This window comes from Chelonoidis abingdonii, chromosome 26 (genome assembly GCF_003597395.2).
Source record: "Chelonoidis abingdonii isolate Lonesome George chromosome 26, CheloAbing_2.0, whole genome shotgun sequence".
In the NCBI taxonomy this organism is placed as follows: Eukaryota; Metazoa; Chordata; order Testudines; family Testudinidae; genus Chelonoidis; species Chelonoidis abingdonii.
This window is the reverse complement of record NC_133794.1, coordinates 3,112,957-3,120,278: the sequence shown is the minus strand read 5'-3', so window position 1 is coordinate 3,120,278 and position 7,322 is coordinate 3,112,957. Positions and strand designations below refer to the sequence as shown.

Genomic DNA, 7,322 nt, shown 5'->3' with positions numbered 1-7,322 from the left:
GTGGAGTAAATAGGCCTCACTCCAATGGAGCGATGCTGATTTACATCAGGTGGGAATCTGGCCCCATTGACTCCAATGGAGCGATGCTGATTTACACCTGGTGGGGATCTGGCCCCATTGACTCCAATGGAGCGATGCTGATTTAGACCAGGTGGGGATCTGGCCCCATTGACTCCAATGGAGCGATGCTGATTTACACCGGGGGATCGGACCCCCCGAGATCCAGCCCCGTGCACCGGCTCCGTCCCCCTGCAGCGCCGTGCGCGGCGCCCCGACCCGCCCGCAGGTGGGGCCGGTGAACTGTTTGCAAACCCGCCCCTACTCGGCTCGTCACGCCGGATCGCGGGGGGGCTGCGCCAGGCTTCCCCCGGTGCGGCCACATCAGCCCGAGGAGGCGGCCCATCGGATGCGGGAAGTCGATTGCTGAGGGCTGGGGAGAGACACACCTTCCTCCGGCCCCAGCGCCGCAGATCCGGGTGCAGCAGCCGGGGCGGGGCAGAGGGGGAACCAGCCCCCCAGCAGCGCGCGAGCGGGAGATCCGCGCTCTCCTTGGAAGGTAACTTGGCAGGAGCCGGTTGGGGGGCTGATTTCCCGGGGGCTCTGGGCGTTGGCGGGGGGGGGTGATTGGCCGGATCCGCCAGGCTCATTGAACGGGCGAGAGAAGTTTCCCTTATGGTGGGAGTGGCCGAGAGCCCCGGTCAGGGGCCAGCAACCCCCTGCTTGGCACAGTGGGGCCCTGGGTAAGGTCCAGGGCGCGACGGCCCCCGCCCCCGGTCCCGGTCCGGGCAGCGCCCGGGGGGGCCCTCCCGGTCGGGGTCCGGGCAGCCCCAATCTCCCTTGAGACTTCCAGGTGCTCCTGTCAGAGAAATGATAATGGGCTAGATCCCAGTGGGCGTAAATTGGGATCACTCATCTGTTCCTGGGGGCCATTCCCCCCACAGCGGAGCGCTTGTGGAAACTCGTGGCCCTTAGTGGGTGCTGTGAGGAGCAGGGGGCACTGCCCCGAGTTCTGATTCGGAAGATGCCTGGCTGAGTGGCAGGGAAGTCGGTTTCGATTGATGAGGAAGCAGCCTGGGTGACATCTCGGAGGCTGGCCGGAAGGCAGGGATCAGCAGCAGGGGAACCGGAGGGGCTTGATTCAGGAGGTTCCCCGAGCCAGGGGCACTCTCGGTTCCTGGATACACCTCAGGGGCAGTTGCGTGGCTCCAGGGCATTTCACATTGGGTCTGAGGCTCTCTGGGTGACCAGCGTGGATCTGTGGGTCTGGGTTCTCATTCACCCATGGCCTCTGTGGCAAGTGTAAAACGATGGGGTCTGGTTCTACACTCAGACTCTTTTAAGGGTTCCCTCGAGATTCCCCCATTGCAGGAGGGGTCTCTCTGATCCCCCCAAGGGCCATGCACCGGCCCTGCTCCCAGAGTAAAGGGCCGATGGGGGCACGGCCAGCAGGCCCTATACTGTTCTCCGCTTCCCGGGGGCGGAGCAGCAGTAGAGCAGCCCTGAGGCAGCTCTCGCTGCCACCAGGGGCAGGGCCCAGAGTGCTGGCAAAGGGAGCGTAGAGCCCCAGGGAATGCACAGTCCACGTGCACCATTCACGCGTAGGGGCGGAGGCAGGGATTCCATGTCACGAAAAAGGAGCCATTTGGAGAAGGGAAAGGATGTTGATAATGGGCAGGGCATTGGCCTGGCAGGGCAGCTTCAATCTCTCACAGAATTGAGGCCTTTCCTTGCTGGGGATTTCTCCAGGCGGGGTAGCTGCCTGCCCCTCCTGGTGCCGGGGCACAGATCACACCGCCCTCACCACTGGGTGGCGTCTGCACCTGCACCCACTTCCACCGGTGTCACAGTAGAGGGAGGGGCCCTTCCATGCCCCGCCCACAAACTAAGTCCTGCCCACGTGAGCTGCCACCGACAGTGGATGGTGCTGTGGTTCCGGGTTCGATCCTGTTGCCCACTGGGTCTCTGGGGCCGTGATCTGTTCAGGATGGGGTGGAAGAGCAGCGTGGCCCATGGGCTCAGTTCTTTGATGGGGGGGGGAATTAAGGGGTGCCCCCTCCCAAACTCCACCCCTGTGTGGCACCAACATGAACCGTGGCTTACAAGTCTAGCTAGTCAAAGTGATTAGCTGACCCCCATCATTGCAGTATCTGGGCGCCTCCCAATCTATACTGTATGTATCCTTCCAGCCCACTGTGTGAGGCAGGGCAGCGCTATTGTCCTCATGGTCCAGATGGGGAAACTGAGGCACAGAGCGGTGACTTGCCCAAGGTCACCCCGGCTGTCTGTGACAGAGCAGGGAAGTGACCTCAGCTTTCCCAAGGCAGGCTAGTGCGCTAACTACTGGGCCATGCTGCCCCTGTGCACCTCCCAGCCCCCGTTCTCACAGGAGGGACGTTACCGATGGCAGCCTTCAGCCAGCCATCGCGGGGGCATGGGAGCCAGCAGCGCCCTTCGCACCTCTGTGCGCGCTCCTCTCAGACTCACCGCTGCGAGGGATTCCCCTTTCTGAGGTCCCCCCCCGCCCCAGCACAGCTGGCAAGGGGCTTGTTCCTATCAGTGAAAGCCAAAATCCCGGGGTACGAGCCAGTAACCCCAGAGAGGCACCGGGGCAGTGGAGGGGTCACAGGGGCAGGTAGCTGCTGCTTCCTAGGTGCAAGTCATGCCTACGCTCGGGGTAGCATCGTGGGTCACTACGCAGGGAGCTAAGATCCTGAGACAGGGTGACCTGATGTCCTGATTTTGGGGCCTTTTTCTTATATATGATCCTATCACCCCAACCCCCATCCCAATTTTTCACACTTGCTGTCTAGTCACTGAGATGCTGCAAGGAGTGTACGTCTGAGGCCTTCTCTCCCTGGTGCTGTGTGTCTGGCTAGAAAACGGGCCGAGTATTTCCTCGGTGGCAACAGCATAATGGATGCTAAAGAGGGTCTGTGTCAGAGCCTAAATCCCCCAGGACTCCCCTGAGCTGGGAGGTTCTTGTAGGTTTTGTGGCCCAGGGCCGGTTCTAGTCTCTGGCGTGTCTCCACAGCGGGGAGCTGAGCTGATGGGGGGGATAATCGCCCCCTGGATGCAACGAGCATTGGTCTGGACTGATCCGCAAATGTCAGGTGCCTTGCAAGTGCCTGCTTCCCAGAGTGGGGGGCCCCTGGAGCCCCCTGAAAATCCATAGGGGAGGAAGTTGAAGGGATGGGGGATGAGAATCCATTGGGGGCTGGATAGGCTCCCCCAGAGTTAAAATGTGTCCTGCCCTGAAGACTCTGCCACATGTCCCTCCAGCCTTCCCCTCCAGTCAGGCTCACCTCTCAGCAGGCAGGAGCTGTGGTCTTGCTGGGATCCCCCCCCACACTGTGAACTCCAGCTGCTGGTGCCCCCTTAAAATGCCTCCCCCCCCCCACACACAGCACTTTGATTGGATATGGTATCCTCACTTCTTGTGCGGTGTTGCTCTGCGTTGCGAAACCGCCGCTGTGCTCCACCCCAGAGGCTGCTGCATCTCAGCTCCAGGGGAGGGAACCCTGGATAAACAGTCGCTGTGCCCCACACCATGCCCCAGACCCAGTCACTCAGTCCTGGGTGTAGGATCCCTGTCTAAAGAGCTGCCGCGCCCCACCCCAGAGGCAGCTGCGTCTCAGTGCAGGGTGAGCCATCCCTGTATAAACAGCCACTGTGCCCTACCCCAAGGCGACTGCCTTGTGGCTCTAGGTGAGGGATCCCTATATAAACAGCTGCCACACCCCACCCCAGAGGCAGCTGCATTTCAGCACCAGGTGAGATCCTTGTCTATCATCAGCAAGGCATGGCTAAGCTCTTTGGACAACCTCTCACTACCAGCTGTCATGACAACCCTGCCCCTGCAGGCTGGTGGCTAATTCGAGCTGTGATCACCCCCAGCCCCTTCCTGTCTGGGCTGTGTCTCTGCACTCGCTGCCCCCTGGGTGTCTGTGTGGAAGAGATGACACAGCAGCATTTGCAGGGGAGTAGTAGCCTGCAGTTAGCCAAGAATAGCCGAGCTCTCCAGGTTTGGGGGCCAGGTTTTAGTTGGTTGGCTTCTTGGGGTTTTCAGCTTGTCTGACCTAGGTTTCGTTTCCCAGTCGCTGTGTCCACCCTGGAGCTGCCCTGCCATGTTCTGTTGCCTCCAGCATCCCGGGCCCTGGCTCTTTAACTCCTTCAAACTGCTCTCTCCTATTCTCAGTCATGGTCTGGATCCTCTAGGCTGTGCAGAGGGGGAGGGAAAAGCCCCTGCTAGAATCACTTTGGGCAGGGGATCTGGGTGAAGCAGCACCTGTGTCTCACCCCAGAAGTGGCTGCATCTCGTTGCCAGGTGAAGGATCCCTGTATAAACATCTGCCATTCACCTCACCCCTTCTGCGGTGGCAGAGGGGTCCCTCACCTGGTAGGGAGATGCAGCCGCCTCTGGGGTGGTGCGTTGGGGCAGTTCGTGCAGGGATCCTGCCCCCTCCCAGGGACTGCTTCTCACTCTGACTCCATGCCGATAGGGCCCTTGATCTCTATCTGGGGGGCAGGGAGTGCCTTGCTATTACCATAATACACCTCATAGTGCGAGGTGAACGGGAAGCAGGATCGTGGGGTGGCGTTGCAGATCGTTGCAGAAAATCTGCGCTGTGCATAAGGGGCGGCACAGCGGTGCGTTGGCCCGAGGCCGGCCAGCGCTGCCAGAACACGGCGGGTGACTCGATCACGCGTAAGAGGTGGTACTTCGGGCAAGGATCGGTCAGGCAGGGCCTTAAAGGGGAATCGGCCCTTTTCCCCGGAGTTCACCGGCTGATGCCAGGTTACGCCAGTGGGGAAGCTGGCCCCAGCAGTTTGTCTTCGCTCTGCCTGGGCTCCCTCTGGTTGTAAATTGCTGGGAGCGGCTCCTGTTCGAGCCATGAATAAACAAGCCCTTCGCTTTGCAAAATCAACATTTATAAAGGGCCAGATCCCAGCTGGTGTAAATGGGCCCAGCTGCGCTGACTCAGGTGGTGCAACGCTGGTCTACACCAGCTGGGGGGCTGGCTTAGAGGCTTCACAGCCTGATGTGAGACAGTGTGTGGGTGGGTGGGGGTGGGGGATACAGTCTGGGGTGGAGGGAGGGACTGTGCAGCTCTCCTAGGGCTGAGTTTCCCCCCACTCCCAATCCCCTCCCTGTTAGTTCTTGCCCTTGCCCCAGAGTCTCCACCCGGCAGGGCAGAGAGCCCAGGCTGTGAGTCAGGGCCCTGCACCGAGGCTGGTTTGCTCTGGCCGTCGGCACAAGATTCCTGGCTTGCATCTGCCCTGGCCGTGCCCATGCCTTGGCGCGAGATGGCTGTGTGCTAGCTCCTGGCACTGCCACCCCGGCCAGTCACTGCTGCCTGCCAGCCCCTAAGCAATACCGTCCCTCCCTTGCACTGCTGCGTGCCCCTCTGTGGGCTGCTCCATGCTAGTGCCCATCTGCCCTGTCCATCCACCCGATACCCCTTCACTCCCTCCTGCATCCCTCCACCCTTCCATGCCAGCTCCCACCCCCGACACAACCCCGAGGAGAGTGCTACTGTGAGATATTTCACCGCTCCAGATGGAAAGAGCTCGGTGATGAGTCCCAGTGGCTCTATGATCTCAGAGCTCCCCCTGCCTCAGTTTCCCCCGGCAGCATTGCCTCCACGCACAGCAGGATGGAGACAACCATCCCATGATGCCCCACTAGCGTGAAGCCAGAGTACTTAAACAGCAGTGATTGGGCAAGTAATCTACCAATGAGAACTCTTGCCGCCAATCTCCCTCCAACCCATGATGCTGTGGCATGCAAATTAGCGGTGGAAGAAGGGCGAGGATTGGTTAAGCTACCTCTGATGTCATAATAGCCCTGCTGAGCCTGTTATGATGAGCGTTATTACATGCAATGATTAACAACTTTGCTTAATTGCAACTTAATTGCTTCAGGTACAGCCTGCCTGCAAGCTCCCAGGATGGGAACTTTGAGGAGTCTGTGTTATCTAGGGGTTAACATCACTGAGGACCCAGTTTTGGATTAATTCTAGCTCCTAAATTAGTTAACCAATTGGCTTGCGAATTCTCAGTCAGTTCACTCTGTCCTGGGAGAGTGAAGACTGTACGTTTCGGGAGGATTCACTAGGTTTTTTTCATATGAAATGAAGAGAGTCAGATCCCAGCTTCAAGGGCCAATTATTGTCCTGGGCACGATATAGACCCTGACCAAAATCAGCACCCCTGGTGCTGGGAGCTGCACAGACGCTTAGCCAGACAGTCCTTGTCCCAAAGAGTTCACTGTCTAAACGAGGGAAGGACAAGAGGAGAATCTGAGGCACGAAAAGGGGAAGTGCCTTGCCCCACGTCCTTGGCAGAGCTGGGAAGAGCCCAGCTGCCCTGGGCCTCAGCCTGGTGTCCTCTCCATGGCACCATGTGGCAGCTCTAGGAGAGCAGAGCCCAGTGGGTGTCAGCACAAGCCGGGGAACCGCAGCGGTTACTTCGCTTGACTGGCCCGGAGCCGCAGGGATCCGAACTGGTCGGGCTGGTTGGGTTGGAAGCCCTGGTGAAGAAGCAGCCGGCGTGGGGGTGGGGAGCGTGACTCACTGAACCCTGGCAAGAGCCTTTACAAAGCCAGTCCTGCTGTCTCCCACCTGGCAGCAGCGTTCAACCCTGTCTGCAAGCTGTGGCAGGCACGGGGCATCCCACCACCAGAGCGCTGCGTCCGAATGAGAATCCTTAGCAGCGACAGGCGTTACAGTAGCACTTAGAGATCCTAACTGAGCGTGGGGGCTGTGCAAAACCGCCCCCCCCGGATCGGGCCCCCAAAATGCACCAGGGGCCGTGCAGGCCACCTCCGGGATCAGGCCCCCCAGCACATGCTGGGGGCTGAACACACGTCTGCTGTGGGAGCCTAACTCCATTGCCTGGTCGTCAGAGGATTACAACTCCCATGAGGCAGCCTGGTAGCCTTCTTACTGAGCAGCGGTGGGGCATCATGGGCGACGTAGTCCAAGTGATGAGCTGGGCCCCCGGGGTGGAACTGGGGCAGGCAGGAGGCAGCTGCACTACAGCTCCCCGAGGCACTGCGATGGCGTTTGCCAACAGACGTCTCTTGGGCTTCGGGCCTTCTGGTTTGCGGTGGAAAAATCCAGTTTTTCTGCAGGAAGCAGAGGCTTTTCCGGACAAATTTCATTTAGTCGAAAAACTTAATTTCCCCTGAGAAAACAGCTTCGGTGGATGATGTGACGAACTGGGAATGTTCTTAATGTTTGCTCTGAATACTGTGTTGGTGCCTCAGTGTCCCCTAGGCAGTTCTTAATATCTAGGTGGTGGAATAAGGGTGTGTGATTGCT

General features: G+C 59.4%; 1 protein-coding gene across 1 annotated transcript in view; it reads left to right on the top strand.

The window, feature by feature from the left end:
- Nucleotides 1-324: 324 nt before the first annotated feature.
- Nucleotides 325-7,322, top strand: part of RAB3D (RAB3D, member RAS oncogene family) — a 20,587-nt gene continuing 13,589 nt past the window's right edge. The window contains exon 1 of the mRNA XM_032790347.2: nucleotides 325-556. The gene's annotated coding sequence lies outside the window, so the exon portion shown is untranslated. The remainder of the gene's footprint in view (nucleotides 557-7,322) is intronic.